The 17,470-nt window shown below is 32.7% G+C and overlaps 1 pseudogene; it reads left to right on the top strand.

Annotated features, from left to right (window-relative positions):
* Positions 1-7,194: 7,194 nt before the first annotated feature.
* On the top strand, positions 7,195-7,798 carry LOC141499343 (stromal cell-derived factor 2-like protein 1 pseudogene; annotated as a pseudogene).
* Positions 7,799-17,470: the final 9,672 nt, after the last annotated feature.

Below are 17,470 nucleotides of genomic sequence, written 5' to 3'. Positions count from 1 at the left end.
TAATATATATATATATATATATATATAATTTTATTTTTTGTCAGGAAAAACCTTTGAGATAGGTGATTTCATGTGCTTTTTAGATGTGAAAACAATCAGGGATTTAAGTGACTTTTCCCAGTATAACATTGCTAGGGGACCTATCCCGAGTCTTCGCCTAGATACATACCTTTCCCCGGGCTTCGCACGTCACGGACCCGTCGGTCTTCAGACGCATGGACCCTCCTTTGGGGAAGGAGGGCAATAACTGGACAGAACACCCGGTTGCAGTCTAACAAGCAGGCTTTTATTGCTTACATAGCAGCAAAACAATGGCTCTCCTCTTCCCCAGTCCCATCCCTTTTATAGTCCTCTGCTCCTCCCCCGAGCTCCTCCCCTGTTCCTCCCTCATGGGCGGAGCCACTCCTGTTACTGGGGCGTTCCCAACACCAATGTGGGCAGGTTCACACCCCCAGGCGTCTCCTAGCCCATAGGTGGCCAAGGTCCAGAGCTGGGTCCAGAGCTGGGTCCATGACATAACATAATATGGCAAGATTTGAACTCAGGTTTTCCTGACTGACTCCAGATCTTTTGAAATACTTATGACATCAGTAACTAACTTTGTAGAGAGCAAATTCCACTGAATGAGGTAATAAGTCCAGTTTTCAAGAACTGAGTGGTGCAGGAGTGGAGATTAAGCAGGGAAAATGAGTAAAATTAAATTTTTCTAGGAATGAAAGAAAGGAGAAATATAGGAGTATTTCCTTAAATTATACTAAGGGTGAGTGAACTTTTCTTTAGTTTTATTTGTTTTTGAGGAAGAGGGGAATTTAGGAAAATTTATAGGCAGGATGTAAAAATTCAGTGAGAAAATAGAGATTGTGGTGGGATAGTATGGGAAATAATCTTCAGAATATTGGATGGTATAGTATCAAAGATACATGTAGAAGAGCTGGTCTTGATGATGAAAAATGGTTGTTATTTTGAGCTTGAATTAGAAAAATATAACCTATGGAAGCTGATTTTATGCAATATTGAGATGAGCAGAGGGAAGAAGAAGAAGGTGAACTTTGTGAATGACATTAATTTTCTTAGTGTAAGTCAAAGTTCTTAAGTGAGAGAGTGGAATAGGGGATTGTGGAAGGGTAGAGGAAAGAAGAGATCTAGAATTTTGGAAAGCATGTATTTCATCAGGATATTTAGTATATGCCTGCCTGCCCATCTGAGTAGTTAGAAAAAATATTTTTTTAGGGTTTTTTTTTTGCAAGGCAAATGGGGTTAAGTGGCTTGCCCAAGGCCACACAGCTAGGTAATTATTACATGTCTGAGACCGGATTTGATCCAGGTACTCCTGACTCCAGGGCCAGTGCTTTATACACTGGGCCACCTAGCCACCCCAGTTAGAACAATTTCAATGCAAGCATTTCTATGCACTGGGGTATTATTTTTTTTTTGTTCCACTGTACTTATCTTCTTATAGGATCTATGCACTTAGGAATGTTAATCACTCATTCCAAGATACTCTTCATGATTATTCCAAGTATAAACTTTTGTAACTCAATTCTCCCATTTATATTTCATTAAAACTAGGGATCTAGTTAATAAGTGGAATGAACAGATCCTCTCCTTCCCACCCAAATTCTGCACAGTATGTAAAATGGTTTGGGCTTTTAAGGGTGTTTGTTGTGTATTACTGTCTCCAGAGGTTGGCTGCTGCTTCTCTCTTTGGAGTTCTGGAGGTACCTGAGGGAATGTGTATAGGTTTTCTAAAACATGAAATTCCCACCCCCAGCCTCTACCTATTTTTTTTAATTAGAGATGGGTATAATTAAGAAAAACAAATTCCCCAGTTGGTCAGCAAATTTGTTTTGCATATGATTATTCCCTCCTTGATATTATCCTTCTCAATCATTTCTCTCCCAATACTCTTCTTTTTCTATTGAGTTTGATGGTTTTCTACATTTAAACTGTGTGTTCCACCTTTTTTTCTGTTTCACATAAGTGAGGTTCATCTGATGCTAATTCCTCCCACCCCTCCCTCCCTGATTGCTTATTCTTCTCACATTTCTTAATTATGAGTTCAACCCCCTTCTTTCTTTCTACCCTAGTAAGATTATTTTTTATTTTTAAATTTATTTATTTTCCCAAATAGTTTTGAACAATCATTTTTGTAATGTCTTGAGTGTCACCTTTTTCTCCCTCCCTCTCTTCTCTCTCCCCTCCCCAGACAAAGAGCAATCTACATGTGTAACTATGTTAAACCTGTTTCCATATTAAACAGAACAAAAGGGCAAGAATCATGGGGGGGAAAAAGCATAAAAACATAAAATAAATTTTAAAAATTCCTTCTCTGAATGTGGATGTTATTTTCCATCACAAGTCTTTTAGAATTATCTTTGATATTGAACTGCTGAAATAAGCAAGTCCATCATAGTTGATCATCACACAATGTCACTGTTAATGTGTATAATGTGCTTCTGGTTCTGGTCACTTCACTAAGCATCAGTTTATGCAAGTCTATCTAGGTTTTTTTGAAGTCCAATCCCCCATGATTTTTTATATAACAATATACCATATACCATACATAACATAATTAGTCAGCCATTTCCCAATTGATGAGTATTCCTTCAATTTCCAATTCTATGCTACCAGCAAAGAACTACTATAAATATTTTTGTACATGTGTTTTTTAACCTTTATTAAGATCTCTTTGGGATACAGACTTAGTAGTGGTATTGCTGGATCAAAGGGTATACCCAATTTTAGAGATCTTTGGTATAGTTACAAATTGTTCTCCAAAAAGTTTGAATCAGTTCACAATTTCACTAACAATGCATTATCATTCCAGTTTTCCCCACATTGAATATCAATGTTGATAATGGACATCCTTGTTTCACCCTTAATTTTTTTGAGAATGGTTCCAGATTATCCTCATTGAATATAATGTTAGCTTGGATAGACAATTGCTTATCATTTTAAGGAAAATACTATTTATTCCTATTCTTTCTAGAGTTTTTAATAAAAATATGTCCTGCATTTTGTCAAAAGCTTTTTCATAATCTTTAGAGATAATCATATGATTTCTCTTCCTTTGGATATTGATAGTGCCAATTGTACTGATAATTTTTCTAATATTAACCCAGCCCTGAATTCCTGGACTAAATCCTACCTGATCATAATTTGCTATAATCTTTGTGAGTATTTTTATTTAAAATGTTTGCATTAATATTCATTAGGGGAATTGTCTATAATTTTCTTTCTCTGTTTTTACTCTTAATGATTTAGATATCAGCACCATATTGATGACAAAGTAGGAATTTGACAGAGCTCCTTCTTCCCCTATTTTTTCAGTGAATTTATGTAGACTTAAAATTAATTGTTCTTTAAATGTTTGGTAGCATTCACTTGTGAACCCATCTGACCCTGGAGATTTTTTTGCTTAGTGAGTTCATTAATGACTTGCTCAATGTACTTTTCTAAAATGGGGATATTTAAGTGTTTTATGTCCTTTTCTGTTAATCTAGGCAATTTATATTTGTAAATATTCATCCATTTCCACCTGTACTTTTTGAATTCCAATTGGCCAGGCAGACTGTTTTTTCCCTAGAATATTTTTATTGATGGTTTGCATTCTCAAATACATGTTATGAAAGTTTTTTTTTAACATTCATCTATATGCCTATGCATATTTCTAAGCCACAAAATTTCCTTCCTCCCTCCCTTCCCCCTTTCTCCTCAGCTGCAAAAAATCACGTTAATATTTTACTTACACATTTATCTTAAGAATGTTTGCAGGTTAGCCATTTTTGGTATGAGGAAAAATTTGGAGCATTTTTATATTATTATATATAGCTTTAATTTCTTCATTTGAAAACTATCCTTTTGACTTTTTATCAATTGGGGAATGATTTACCTTATAAATTTGATGTAGTTCTCTCGATATATTTTAGTAATGAAACCTTATTAGAACTTTTTGTTGTGCAGATTGTTTTCCAGCTCACCACTTTCTTTCTAATTTTGGTAGGACTGATTTTATTAGTGCAAAAAGTTTCTAATTTTATATAGTCAAAATCGTTCATTTTGAAGTTTATAATGTACTCTGTTTCTTGTTTGGTCATAAATTTCTCCCATTTCCATAGATCAGATGGATAAAGTATTTCTTGGTCTATTAGTTTTTCTATGTTGTCATTCTTTATGTCTAAATCTGTACCCATTTTGGCCTTGTTTTGGTATAGGGAATGAGATGTAGGTCTTTGCCAAGTTTTTGCCAAACTGTTTTCCAGTTTTCCCAACAATTTTGGACAAATAGTGAGTTGTTATCCCAGAAGTTAATGTCTTTGAGTTTGTCAAACAGTAGATTACTGTAGGTTTTTAAAACTCCTTCTTTTGAACCTATCCTAATCCACTCATTCATTATCTATTTCTTAATAAGTACTAGGTAGTTTTGATGCCTGCTACTTTATAGCATAGTTTTAGATCTGGAGGCACTAGGTCCTTTTTTGTTTACATTTTTTTGTATCAGTTTCTTTGCTACTCTTGACCCTTTGCTGCTCCAGATGAATTATGATAGTATGTTTCTTAGCTCTGTAAAATTATTATTTGGTAGTTGATTGATATGTCACTGAATAATCAATTGAATTTGGGTAGAATTTTCATTTTATTCTTATTTTTATTCTTTTCAGAAAGATTTTATTTATTTTTAGCTCTTTTTTCTTATATTAGCTCAACCTAATCATGAGAAATTTATATTTTTCCAGTTATTTAGATATGACTTTATTTGGGTAAGAAGTGCTTTATAAATGTGTTCATACAGTGTCTGGGTTCATCTTGGGCATAGATTCCAAGTGTTGAATGTTCTCTCCAGTTATTTTAAATGGAATTTCTCTTTCTATCTCTTATTCTTGGGCTTTGTTGATCATATATAGAAATGCTGATGATTTATGTGCTTTATTTTATAACCTACTACTTTGCTGAATTTGTTAATTGTCTCAAGGTGTTTTTTGATGATTTTCTCAGATTCTCTTTGCATACCATCATATCATCTGCAAAGAGTCAAAGTTTTGCTTCCTTATTGCCAATTCTGATTCCTTTTTTTTTTTTATTTTTTTAAGTTTTCTTTGCAAGGAAAATGGGGTTAAATGGTTTGCCCAAGGCCACACAGCTAGGTAATTATTAAGTGTCTGAGACTGGATTTGAATTCAGGTACTCCTGACTCCAAGTCCGGTGTTCTATCCACTGCGCCACCTAGCCGCCCCTCTGATTCCTTTAATTTCTTTTTTCTTCTCAATTTATTGCTGTAGCTAACATTTCTAAAGCTATATTGAATATTAATGTAATAATGGGCTTTCTTGTTTTTACTCCTGATCTTACTCTAAGTTTCCCAAATTTATTCCCCATTACTTATAATATTTGTCGATGGTTTTAGATAGCTATCATTTATTATTTCAAGCAAAACTTTATTCCTAACCTTTCTAATATTTAATAGGAATACATGTATTTTATCAAAGGTTTTTTCTGCATCTATTGTGATAATCATATAATTTCTGTTGGTTTTGCTTCTTATATGTTCAATTATGTTGATTGTTTTCCTAATATTGAGCCATCCCTGCCTTCCTGGAATAATCCTACCTGATTATGTTGTATTGTTATAGTAATAACCTGCTGTAATCTTGCTGCTAAAATTATTTTAAGATTTTTTTACATCATGTTAATTAGGGAGATTGGTCTATAATTTTCTCTGTCTGTTTTGGTTCTTTCTGATTTCAGTATCAGCACCATGTTTGTATCATGAAATCATTTTGGTGTCCTCAATTTTCTCCTACTTTTTAAAGTACTTTATGTAGAATACGAATTAATTGTTTCTTAAATGTTTGGTAGAATTCATTAATAAATCCCTATGGACTTTTTCTTAGGGAGTTTATTGTTGGTTGCTTCAAATTCTTTCTTTTAAAAATAGTGTTATTTACTTATGTTATTTCCTTTTTGTTAATCTTAGTAGTTTGTATTTTCTAAGTATTCATCCATTTCATTCAATTTATCAAATTTTTTGGCAAACAGTTGGGCAAAGTAGCTCAAAATTTTCTCTTTAATTTCCTCCTCATTGGTGGTTAAATCACAATTTTCATTTTTGATACTCGTAAATTATTTTTCTTCTTTCTTTTTTTAATGAAGTTAACCAAAAGTTTACATATTTATTGATTTTTTAATAAGAGCAAATATTAGTTTTACTTATTAGATCAGTTTTTATTTTACTTTCAATGGTATAAATCTCTCTCTTGATTTTCAGAATTTCTAAGTTGGTATTTAATTGTGGATCTTTAAATGTTCTTTTACTAGCTTTTTTAGTTGCAAATCCAAATCATTGATCTCCTCTTTCTCTATTTTAGTCATACAAGCATTTAGATATATAAAGTTTTCCCTCAAAACTGCCTTGACTGCATCCCATAAATTTCAGCATATTGTCTCATCATTATCATTTTCTTGTATATAATTATTATTTATTTCTATGATTTGATTTTTGATTTACTCATTATTTAAAATTAAGCTATTTAATATTTCCAATTAGTTTTGGGTTTCTCTTTTTCTGATCCTTTATTTCATGTCATTTTTATTGTATAATTGTATGAGACAGAAATAAAAAAATGCATTGTAATTTCTGTATTTGATTAAGATGTTTTAATGCCCTAGTACATGATCAAGTGTGGGATAGGTGTCATGTCCTGCAGAGAAAAAGATGTATTCTTTTCTATTCCCCAATAAGTTTTCTCCAGAGGTCTATCATACCTAAATTTTCAGAGATTTCATTCACCTTTTTTAACTTCCTTCTTGTCCAAACATTTTAGTTTTGTTTTTCTTTTCCAAACCATGAGGCATCAGAGGAAGAAAATTGAGTGCAGAATATAATGACATTTTTTAAAAATCACAATAATTAGGAATTGCTGCAAGTTTCTCTTATAAATTCCTCATATCTCAAACATATATAGAGAATGGATTCAAATTTATAAAAATAAGAGCCATTTCTCAATTGATAAATAATCAAATGATATAAACCTGCTAGTTTTCAAAAGAAGAAATTGAAAATATCAATAGTCACAAGAAAAACTAATTTATCACTATTGATGAAAGAAACAAATTAAAATACTGTGAAGGTAATACCTCATAGTTATCAGATTGACTTAACAAGACAGAAATAGAAAAAGATAAATGCTGGAAGGGATGTGTACACTATCTGATAAACTGGTCCAAAAATTGTTGATATATGGAGGCCACAGCCACTACTACTGCTCTACTGCTGTTGCTGCTAGTGTCTCAAATAAAGCTTCTCAACATGCCCCACAATTGCACTATCATGATGTCAAATAAGGCTCCAGGAGTGTCAGCAGTCTGTGATAGGAATGGAAAGCTCCAAGGATGACAACAGTTCCTGAAGGATTCAAGGAAAAGTCAGAGGACTAATGCTCATGAGAAGTGCCAGTGTGTTGTGGCTAAGTGATCTGGTTCATGCAAGTGAACAGGGTAAGCACTTACACATCCTCTATTTCCCCTCCCTTCTCTCTAACCCAGAATTGAGTGCTTTTGGAGATGGTGGTGAGGGGGACCAGCTGGACCTTAGTCTGTTGCAGAGTAATTTGGAGGAAACTGTTTCCAGCATGTTGGCATCCATGTCTACTTATCTGTTACAGGAGAGCAATGTAGGTACTCCATCCAAGGGCAGAGAGAAGTCCATGGCATGCTCAGTCCCAAACAGCATAATTCATAGAAAGCAATGGAAGGTGTCTTTACCAAGCCCAAGCCCACAGAGAATTCTGATAAGCTGTGAGCAATGCAGAAGTCACCAGTCAACCTTCCTACCTGCCCTGGCCCTTAATCAGCTGTTTCCCACTCTTCCACCAAGGGTGGACTTTGCCATGATGGATAAGGAATAAAATCAGTTTTGGGATTCAACCAATTCACACAGGTTCTGCAAAACCAATAACTAATGGTATGTTGAGTTTGGTTAATTGGTTGTTAAATGATACTTGTAATCAGGGTTCTCTCTAAGGTGGGCACCTGAGCATATGCCCAAAGTGGAAATCATAAATTTATGTTTGTTACTCTTTTGTAATGTTCATCTGGGCAACAATGTTTTCTAAGCACCTGTGGTGATGTTAATTTCATCCATAGGTAAAAAAAAATTGATATAACCATACTTGCAAAATTGATTCATTCATTTCTTAAAAATCATTATACCTTTAATGAAATAGTACATTTTAATTCCCTCAGTTTGTTCTTCAGTAAACAAGCACATATTGTAAAGAGAAAAAATACCAACCAGGGAATGACAAACTGTCATTTGCTTCCCCTTTGTGTTATGCCCAAAATTCTCCTGAGATATTAAGTGTGCTAGTTTTCCCAAAGCTAGGATGCAATGGACCAATAGAAATATAGATTTGAAGAGTAATCATCATCCATTTCAGAAGCCATGAAATGAGAAGAAAAAAGGGTTAGAATAGGTATAATGACTTTTGATTCTGTATATGTTCTAACATGGACTGATGTGATCTTTGGCTCCATAGGGAAACATTTATTTACTGTCAGTAATTCAACATAATACCTCTTTTATTATTATTGTTATTATGTTATATAATATATAATTATATATTTTATATAATATTTATTATTATTGTAAAATACCTATTTTATTGTTTTACTTGAATATTAAATGCATGAAATATTCAACTACTTTTAGATATATCTTTTTAGAATTGAAATGGTCATTAGGGCACAGAACTGGTTGTTAATTTATTTGAATCCCACCACTGAATAAAATACATGTTTGATGGGTAAAAAAAGAAAAAAAAAATGGACCCATTTGTAGCCATGTCCTTTTACTACTATATCTGAATCATAGGGAGATCAAAGAAAAGGGAAAATGATCTATATTACAAAAATATTTACAGCATGTCTTTTTGTGTTGGCAAAGAACTGGAAATTGAGAGTATGTTCATCTAATGTGGAAAGGCTGAGCAAATTGTGGTATATGAATTTGGTGAAATTATTGTACTATAAGAAACAATGAGCAAGATGGTTTTAGAAAAATATGGGAACATTTACATAAAGTCATTCAAAGTGAAATCAGCAGAAGCAGAAGAACAATGTAAACAGTGCAGCAATATTATAATGATGATCAAATAAGAAAGATTGCTTCTTTGATTAATACAATAATACACAACAATTACAAAGGACCTTTGATCAAAAATGCAATTCACCTCTAGAGAGAAAACTGATGCACTCTGAGTGCAGGTTGAAACCTAATTTTTCACTTTCTTTATGTTTATTCCTTTTTATTTTTTTTGCAAGTTAACCAAATGAAAATATGATTGATATGACTTCACCTGTACAAAAAAAATTAGAAAGTTCTGACCCCAAACTTTGGACTATCAGATATCATGAAATCTGGATATAAATTCTCAACTTATTAATAACAACAATATTTAAAATGATACATTCATCAAAATGTGTAATAAAAAACCCTTAAATTATCAAGTTGAATTAGAATTAAATTACCTTATTAAGACATAAAGGAAACTATATTCTAAAAAATCATAGGTTGATATCTTAGCTCTAGAAGTTATCCCAAAGACAACTTACTTTAGCTACCTCTTTCTACTCATCATTTTTCAGTTGGACAAAGTAAAATCAAGGCCAATTTAATGCAGTTAAACTGGGGATTATTTCAAGTGAAAAAGAAAGAAAGAAAAAATATTTTAGGCCTATAAGACCTCTTAATAGTCATAATCCAACAAAACTATCAGAATTTCAGATATTATTATAACTATTATTATAACTAATGATCAAAAACATTGCTTCTAATGCTTTCATTCCAATGTAGTTCAATATCAGAGTACTAAGTTTTTATTTTGCAGTATTCAAGAACTCATAGAACCACAGAATTTTTTTAAAGACAGAGGATGATGAAAGACCATCTTGCATAGTGCCCTATTTTATGGAACTTAATTGACTTTTCAAAGAAATGACAGAGGTAGGGCTAGAAATGAAGCCTCCTAAAAATGGTATAGTACTTTTATCTCTATAGCATTCCAGTCTACCCTTGATAAGTAGAGCTAATTTATTTTTTAAAACTGTTAGAACTGAAACATTTAATAACTCATTTTTTTTTCTTGGGCACATGTCTAAATTTTATAGTATCTTATAGGATCCTAGGATGATAGAACTAGATTTGGAAGAGACTTCAGAAACCCTCTCCTTTAACCTAGTTTACAAATGAGCAAAGGAATTACCTGAGATTCAAGTGACTTTCTCAAAGTTGAAAAATTAGCTTTAATACTAATCAGCTATGATATAATCTATAACATCTAATATTTTTATTACTTGAAAGTTTGCAAAATGCATATGTTATATAATGCAAATATATAATGGACATGAATATTTATTATTTAATCTGATTTTATCCTCATGCTACTGTGAAATACATACAGTCATAATTCCGATTTTACAGATGAGGAAAAGGTGGCCCAAACAAATTAAGTGATTCTCCCAGAATCACACAGCAAATAAGATAGGAAATGAATTTTGTTCTTAACTCCTATTTTGATACTATCTATATGCACTCTACCTCCTAGATAACCAAGGTCCTTTGACTCCAAGATAAGCACACTCTTCACTAAATCATATTACCTCCTAGTTTGTGGAAGAGGGGAAAGGGGTAGATTTTTCTTCTAATTTGCTTATCAATATTTGTAATTGCATTATATATGTGTAATATATATATATATATATATATGTGTGTGTGTGTGTGTCTGTGTGTGTGTGTGTGTGTATGTATGTGTGTATTTTTAAGAAGAGGGTCAAGTACTATATAGTATACTGAATATATTTTAGCTATCAATGTTGTCAGATATCCAAGGAAGATAGATTAGATCTCTGACTTAAATAAATAAAAATAGTACCTAAAATAGAGCCAAGATTCTTGGTGAGGTCAAGATTATTTGTTTTTTTCCTACATCAATCAGTTCATTTAGCACTATTTGATGAACCTAAGTGTGTACCTCTAATTCCAGCTAGTTATCTAATAAATGTGAGGTGTTATTTATGTGGAGGATATGGGCTGTTCAGTAGAAATCCATCACAAAGCTCTGAAAAATGACTTGAGATGCATGGGTATATAAGATGCTGAGTCATAAACACCACTTGCCTGTAAGAAATGTTTACTGGATTCCTCCACAAGCTTTGCTTAAAAAGGAGTTCAGTCTAAGTGAGAGATTACTATTAGCTGAACACGTCATAATTAATTGAAAAATTATTTATGAAAAGTAATATAATAATTTCATGGGCACAATTAACATTGTCCTTCCATGTGCATTTATATATAAAAAATAAATTAGTAGTTATATGTGACATTATTTTATAATTTGTTACATCTCTATCAGGTTTATGTATGTTGACAAGATTGAAAAATGTACATTTGAGAAGAGTTATTGTTGACAACCCTTTCATTAAGTTAGCTCTGGAGAAGCAAGTAAGAGATTCCATACATATAACAATAGGAAGCCAATAGTGTTCTTGTCAAGAAGAGAGGGTCAAAAAGGTGAGTATCAAAAGGGCAATAAAGTAAGAGACTAGAAGGCTGACTACTTTCTCTCTCTCAAAACACAAATACACATATACAAGCACATAATATACATGCACCATAATAAACTTCTAATAAACTTCTAGGTTTGTCACTGTGTTCCCCTATGAAAACTGTTTCTCCCACCATCTCTAGGCTTTTGTATTTTCCAGTTGCTGAGCCTTTTCGTGCTTTGTTTTCTTATATAAAACATGGATATAAAGTGGAGTGGATAAACTTTTAGGTCCCTTCTGTGTCAATAAAGTCATGACTTCTTTACTTTGTCTCTTGTTTGGTCTTAATCATGCTTTTGGTATTGAACTGGGTTATGTACTCCCTAATTGGTCCTGGGCCACATAACCAATATGTCTCAGAACAAAGTTTAAACCCTTTTGATTTTCTTGATTTCAAGATGAAATCTCATCAATGAATGATATGAACAGACCATTTTTAAGTGAAGAAATTAAAGCTATATATATAACATTTGAAAAAGTGGTCCAAATCGCTATTGATTAGAGAAATGCAAATTAAAACAACAATGAGGTATCATCTCACTCCTATTAGATTAGCCCAGATGAGAAAAAGAAAGCACCAGCCCTGGAGTCAGGAAGACCTGACTTTCCTCAATTCTCTCCCCACCTCCAAGAACGTTAGACAACTCTCTAAGACTTTAAATTGCACATAAACTTTCATTTAAATTGCACCAACTTCCATTGGTTAAAATAAAAAAGGCAAACAAAGAACAATAATATAAAAAAGATCCTCATCAGAAACTCTCTATTCAAATGAGTCACTGGTTTATTAAATGCATCCCTCTTTTCTGTCCTCAAAAGAAATTTAATAGACAGAGATTTCATCTTTTTAAATTTTATTTATTTTTTTCATCCATTTCTACATACATATTTCCAAGTTGCAAAGTTTCCCTCCACCCTCCTTTCCCACCCCACTTCCCTCAGTTGGGAAGTCAGATTAGCATTTTACATACCTATTTTTAAATATACCTACAAATTAGTAATTTTTGGTGTGAGGAATTAGGATTAAGGGAAAGAGATAAATACGAGATAATTTTTATAAAGTGTTCATAAGATTCAGTAGGGGTGTTTTTTATTTTTGCTCGTGATTTGTTTTGTTTAGTTTTTTTCCCTCTGGTTGGAGGTGATATAGTCCATAATCTGTCAAATGCTATTGTCCTAGCTCTCTGGACTTCCTAGAGGGGTTGCTTCCATCAAGGTTATTAATCTCATAATGTTGAATATAAATTGTTATCTTGGTTCTTCTCCCTTCACTCAGCATCAGATTCTGTAAGTCATTCCATACGTCTCTAGAGTCCAACCATTTGTTTCTTAAAGACAACATAGTATTCATGTACCATAACTTGTTTAGCCATTCTGCAATTGATGGGCATCCCCAATTTCCAATTGTTTGCCACTACAAAAAGTGTTGCTATGAATATTTTGGAATATGTAGGACTCTTTTCCATTTTTTTTTATAATTTCTTCTGGATGCAATCCTAGAATTGGAATGCTGGGTAAAAGGGTATGAACAATTTTATTGCTCTTTGGGCATAGATCCATATTGCTCTCCAGAAACGTTGATTGTGTTCACAACTCCACCAGCAATGCATCAATGTCCCAATCCTCCCACAACCTCTTCAATATTGATCATCTCCCCTTTTTCTCATCTTGGCTGCTCTAATAGGTGTGAGATGATACCTCATTGTTGTTTTAATTTGAATTTCTCTAATCAATAGTAATTTAGACCATTTTTTCATATATTTATATATAGTTTTAATTTCTTCACTTGAAAATGGTCTGTTCATATCCTTTAACGAGATTTCATCTTGAAATCAAGAAAATCACAAGGGTTCAAACTTTGTTCTGACACATATTGGTTCTGTGACACAGGACCAATTAGTCATCAGTGTTACTGGAAACTCTCTAAGACAACAAGTTGCAGAAAAAATGCTAATCTGCATTGAAAGAAATCCCTTATTAGAAACTCTGTGCTCTAATAAAATAAGAGTTGGTTCTTCAATCTCATCCTAGATTTTTTTATCCCATATAACTAATTAGCTACCAAATTCTATTTCTAGGTCCACAATGTCTCCCATGAAGATCTCCTTCATTTTGTTTTCATGGACACCACTCTACTTACAATCTTCATCACCACTCTTCTGGTTTCTTTGCCTCAAATCTTTTCCTATCACAAACTGTCTCAACATAGTCACCAAAGTAATTTTTTCTAACACTCATCTTAGAACACTTCATCCTTTTCACTCAGTAAACTTTGATGGTTCCTTATTGCCTCCAGGATCAAATATAGACCCCTTTCCCACCTTCCTAACTTTTGAGTTTTCACATACACACACACACACACACACACACACACACACACACACACACACACATTTTTATATTACTCCTCTCAGTCACGCTGGTCTATTCGCAATTCATGGAGTGTTTGTTTTTTTGCAAGGCAGTGGGGTTAAGTGACTTGCCCAAGGTCACACAACTAGGTAATTATTAAGTGTCTAAAACCATATTTGAACTCAAGTACTCCTGACTCCAGGGCTGGTGCTCTATTTACTGTACCACCTAATGGCCTGGAATACAAAATTATTAAAAGAAATAAAGAAAAAAGTGAAATGAGAGAATCTCATACTTCTATTAGCAAGGCAAGTCTTAAAATATCTATAAAGAGCAGGGCCCATAAAGGAACTTTCTAAGATCACTGACTTGATGCAGATAGAAGTTTCAAGAAGTCTACTGGAGCAACTATTTTTATTTAGTTCGCCCTTAGGTATTCAGCTTAAAGAATTATGTGGGTCACATAGACAGTGATGGAGTTCATAAAAGGCCAATTGTGGATACTGGTCACTTCTTAGTTAATCATGTGTTGTAAAAAGTTTTAATGACTGTCTATAAACAGTAATCCCCACTAGGGCTAAAACCAAAAGAGAGACCCTTGGTTCACCCAGTCTTTTCATATAAATTCTGCATGATTCATCCATCCTTCATACATTCATATAAATAAAAGATTATAAAGATAGTGATGCAGATAATGATTTCCCTCTTCAAGTATTACCTTCAGTCCATAAAAAAGAGTTATCAGTGAGTAGTTAGAAGTGTTCTTCCTACTCTATCTCATGAGGAAAATGAAAAAAATTGAATAATATATGTTAAGGATCTATGATTTCATCTCTGTGGGAACTCTTTCTATTAACCTCATTGAGGCTAAAATGGAATGTATTAGAGTTTCCTGGGGATCACTGAGAATCACAAAGTTATTAAGTATCAGAGGGAGTATTTGAACTGAGGTCTTCCTGCATCTAAGTTAGGTGCTAATTCATGCTGTTTCACAGGGTCAAAACTAGCCATTATTATATCAGAGTTGGGAGTAGGGGAGGGTGAATTCCACTGGGATGGTAGTATTTGGCACAGAAGAAAATCCCGTCTTCAGCTTATCTTCTCCAGATTATTATAGCCACCATGATGAATGGGAAGTTGCACATGGCAATAGGTCCCTGGGATTGCAACTGAGGGCAGATATGCCTCCCACCATTAGAATATCATAAGATGACATGTAGGAATGGTGAAAGGAAGTAGGCTCTCTTAGAATGAAAGTATGATCCCTTAAGATGTCAGAAATCTGAAAGAATGCTATATTCAATTCACCCTATGCTTTTTATAGCTATGAAATCTCTCCTAAAGTCAATAAACAAATAGGAGGAAAAAAGAAAAATATTATCCCTGCTAATTTGTGTATATATGTGTATTTATGTCTTCATCTGTATTCTTTCATTTAAGAATGAAGAAAAGACTGTCATATATAATACTCTACAGAAGACCAAGTATATTGTGCATGTTTAATTAAATTAAGCAATAACTGAAATATATTTCCTTAAGGCAGAAATTTATACACTCAGTTGATTATAGCTCTAAATCACTGAAGCTGTCATGTCTGGAAAGGCTAGTTTTGATATTCCAATTAAAATTTTCTATAATATATCAGAGAAACTAGGCTAGAACTTAGAAGCTTTCACATGTAGGCTTAAGAGGATCTTGACATATATTTTTACATAGACATAATTATATATGCTTATATTTTTCATAGTCATAGCTATTTATAGTATGATATGATATTTATCATAAATGTGATACATATTGCTTTATCTTTTTCATAAGAAGAAAAGATGTGAACCATGCTTACTTATCCTGCTTGAGCCAAACACTCCACTAACATTTAGGGAATTTAAAAAAAAAAGAAGAGCAGGGATATATATATGTGTATATATATACACACACATATATATATATATATAGCCTTTGGCATCCCTGTGGATATTAATGTAATCTTAAATTTTGGAGGAGAAACAGTGAGACCAGTGCAAAACCCAGTAAAAATGACTCTCAATTCATCTTTACATAAAGTAAAGATTTATTGTGTTAGTTAAGCTTTCAAAAACACCAGTCTTCCAGACAGCAAAGTGCTAGGACTCTGGATCTATCTTGGAAAGATAAAGGGCTGAGTCAATTCCATGGGGATATAAAAATTATGGCTCCAGGGAGTCTGAGCATTTTGAACATGGAACAAAAGGCAGAATATTTTAAGGTTCATTTTTAAATATGAAGTCAGCTAGGCTACAGTGGGCATTAATTTGTATTGACTATATTCTGGATCCTGATAACTAATTAAAATTTTATTTATCATAGGAAAAAAGCATTTTAACTCCCTTATGAATGAGAAAATTCAGTCTCAAATCTCCTACTTAAAACATCACTGATTCCTAAAAATGTCAGAATGAAAATATTTTTACAACAAAATATTAACCAATTATTACCTATGTTCACCATATATGAAAGTATGCAAAATAGTACTGCTTACAATGTATTTTTTAAAGTAAAATGGGTCCAGTTTTTCTTCACAATTTTGACAGAGAAACTATTATGAGTCCATAATCCATCAAATTTCAAACAATGATGACCAGAGAATGTATGATGAAGCAAACTTTACTCATCTTACTTGAGAGGGAGGAAAATATAGGTGTTAGATGTGGATATGCTATTTAGGCATTGTTTTGTGGATGGGTTCCATTTAATTTTATTTCTAGGAGAAGTTTGGTGTAAAGCAATATTAGAAATTATTTGAGGGGAAAAGAATAAGCAAAGATTATCAATAAAACTTATTTAAAACATCCAGTTAAAATTATCATTCCATTGATATTCCTTTTAACTAAGATTGCATGAGTGAATATGCATTAAAACTTATAAATGGTATCTCCTGAGACTAATGCATGTTTCACAGAGAAATAAAGGAGATATACATCTGCTTCTAGCATTTTTTGTAAGTATGTTGTCTAGAAGGCAAATCCATGTCGACTTTACAATGGAGTCTCTTCAAGTAATCTAGCTTGAACTGTCCTACTACAGTATTGGAATAATTGACAAACACCTAGACCTTGAATCTAATTTATTTTATTTTACTTTGAACAACATCATAGAATAGAAAAAATGCTTATATAGGAAACTGCAAATCTACTACTCCTTGTATAACTTATTTTTGTGATGAACTTCTTTGTGGACAGCAGAAACAATTTAGAACCTCATGGCTGTGGAGGTCAGAGTGCTTTTTTCTTTTCATTTACCTTTCCCTTACTTTGATTTTTATTTTTTTATATTTTTATTTTATGTATTTTTATTATATTTATTTTAATTTTTCTACAAATGATATTTTTATACATTACTAAAATATTCTTGTTTTAGAGTAAACATCATACCCCCCTCTCCCAAAAATATTGAAACACATGAGCAATAAAGTAAAGGAAAGAGGAAAAAAAATAAAATTAAAATAAAAAATTGAAAATAATGGGGCAGCCAGGTGGTA

The sequence above is a fragment of the Macrotis lagotis genome, chromosome X, assembly GCF_037893015.1.
Source record: "Macrotis lagotis isolate mMagLag1 chromosome X, bilby.v1.9.chrom.fasta, whole genome shotgun sequence".
Taxonomy (NCBI): Eukaryota; Metazoa; Chordata; class Mammalia; order Peramelemorphia; family Peramelidae; genus Macrotis; species Macrotis lagotis.
Note: the sequence above shows the minus strand (reverse complement) of the source record. Positions and strands in the feature narration are given on the sequence as shown.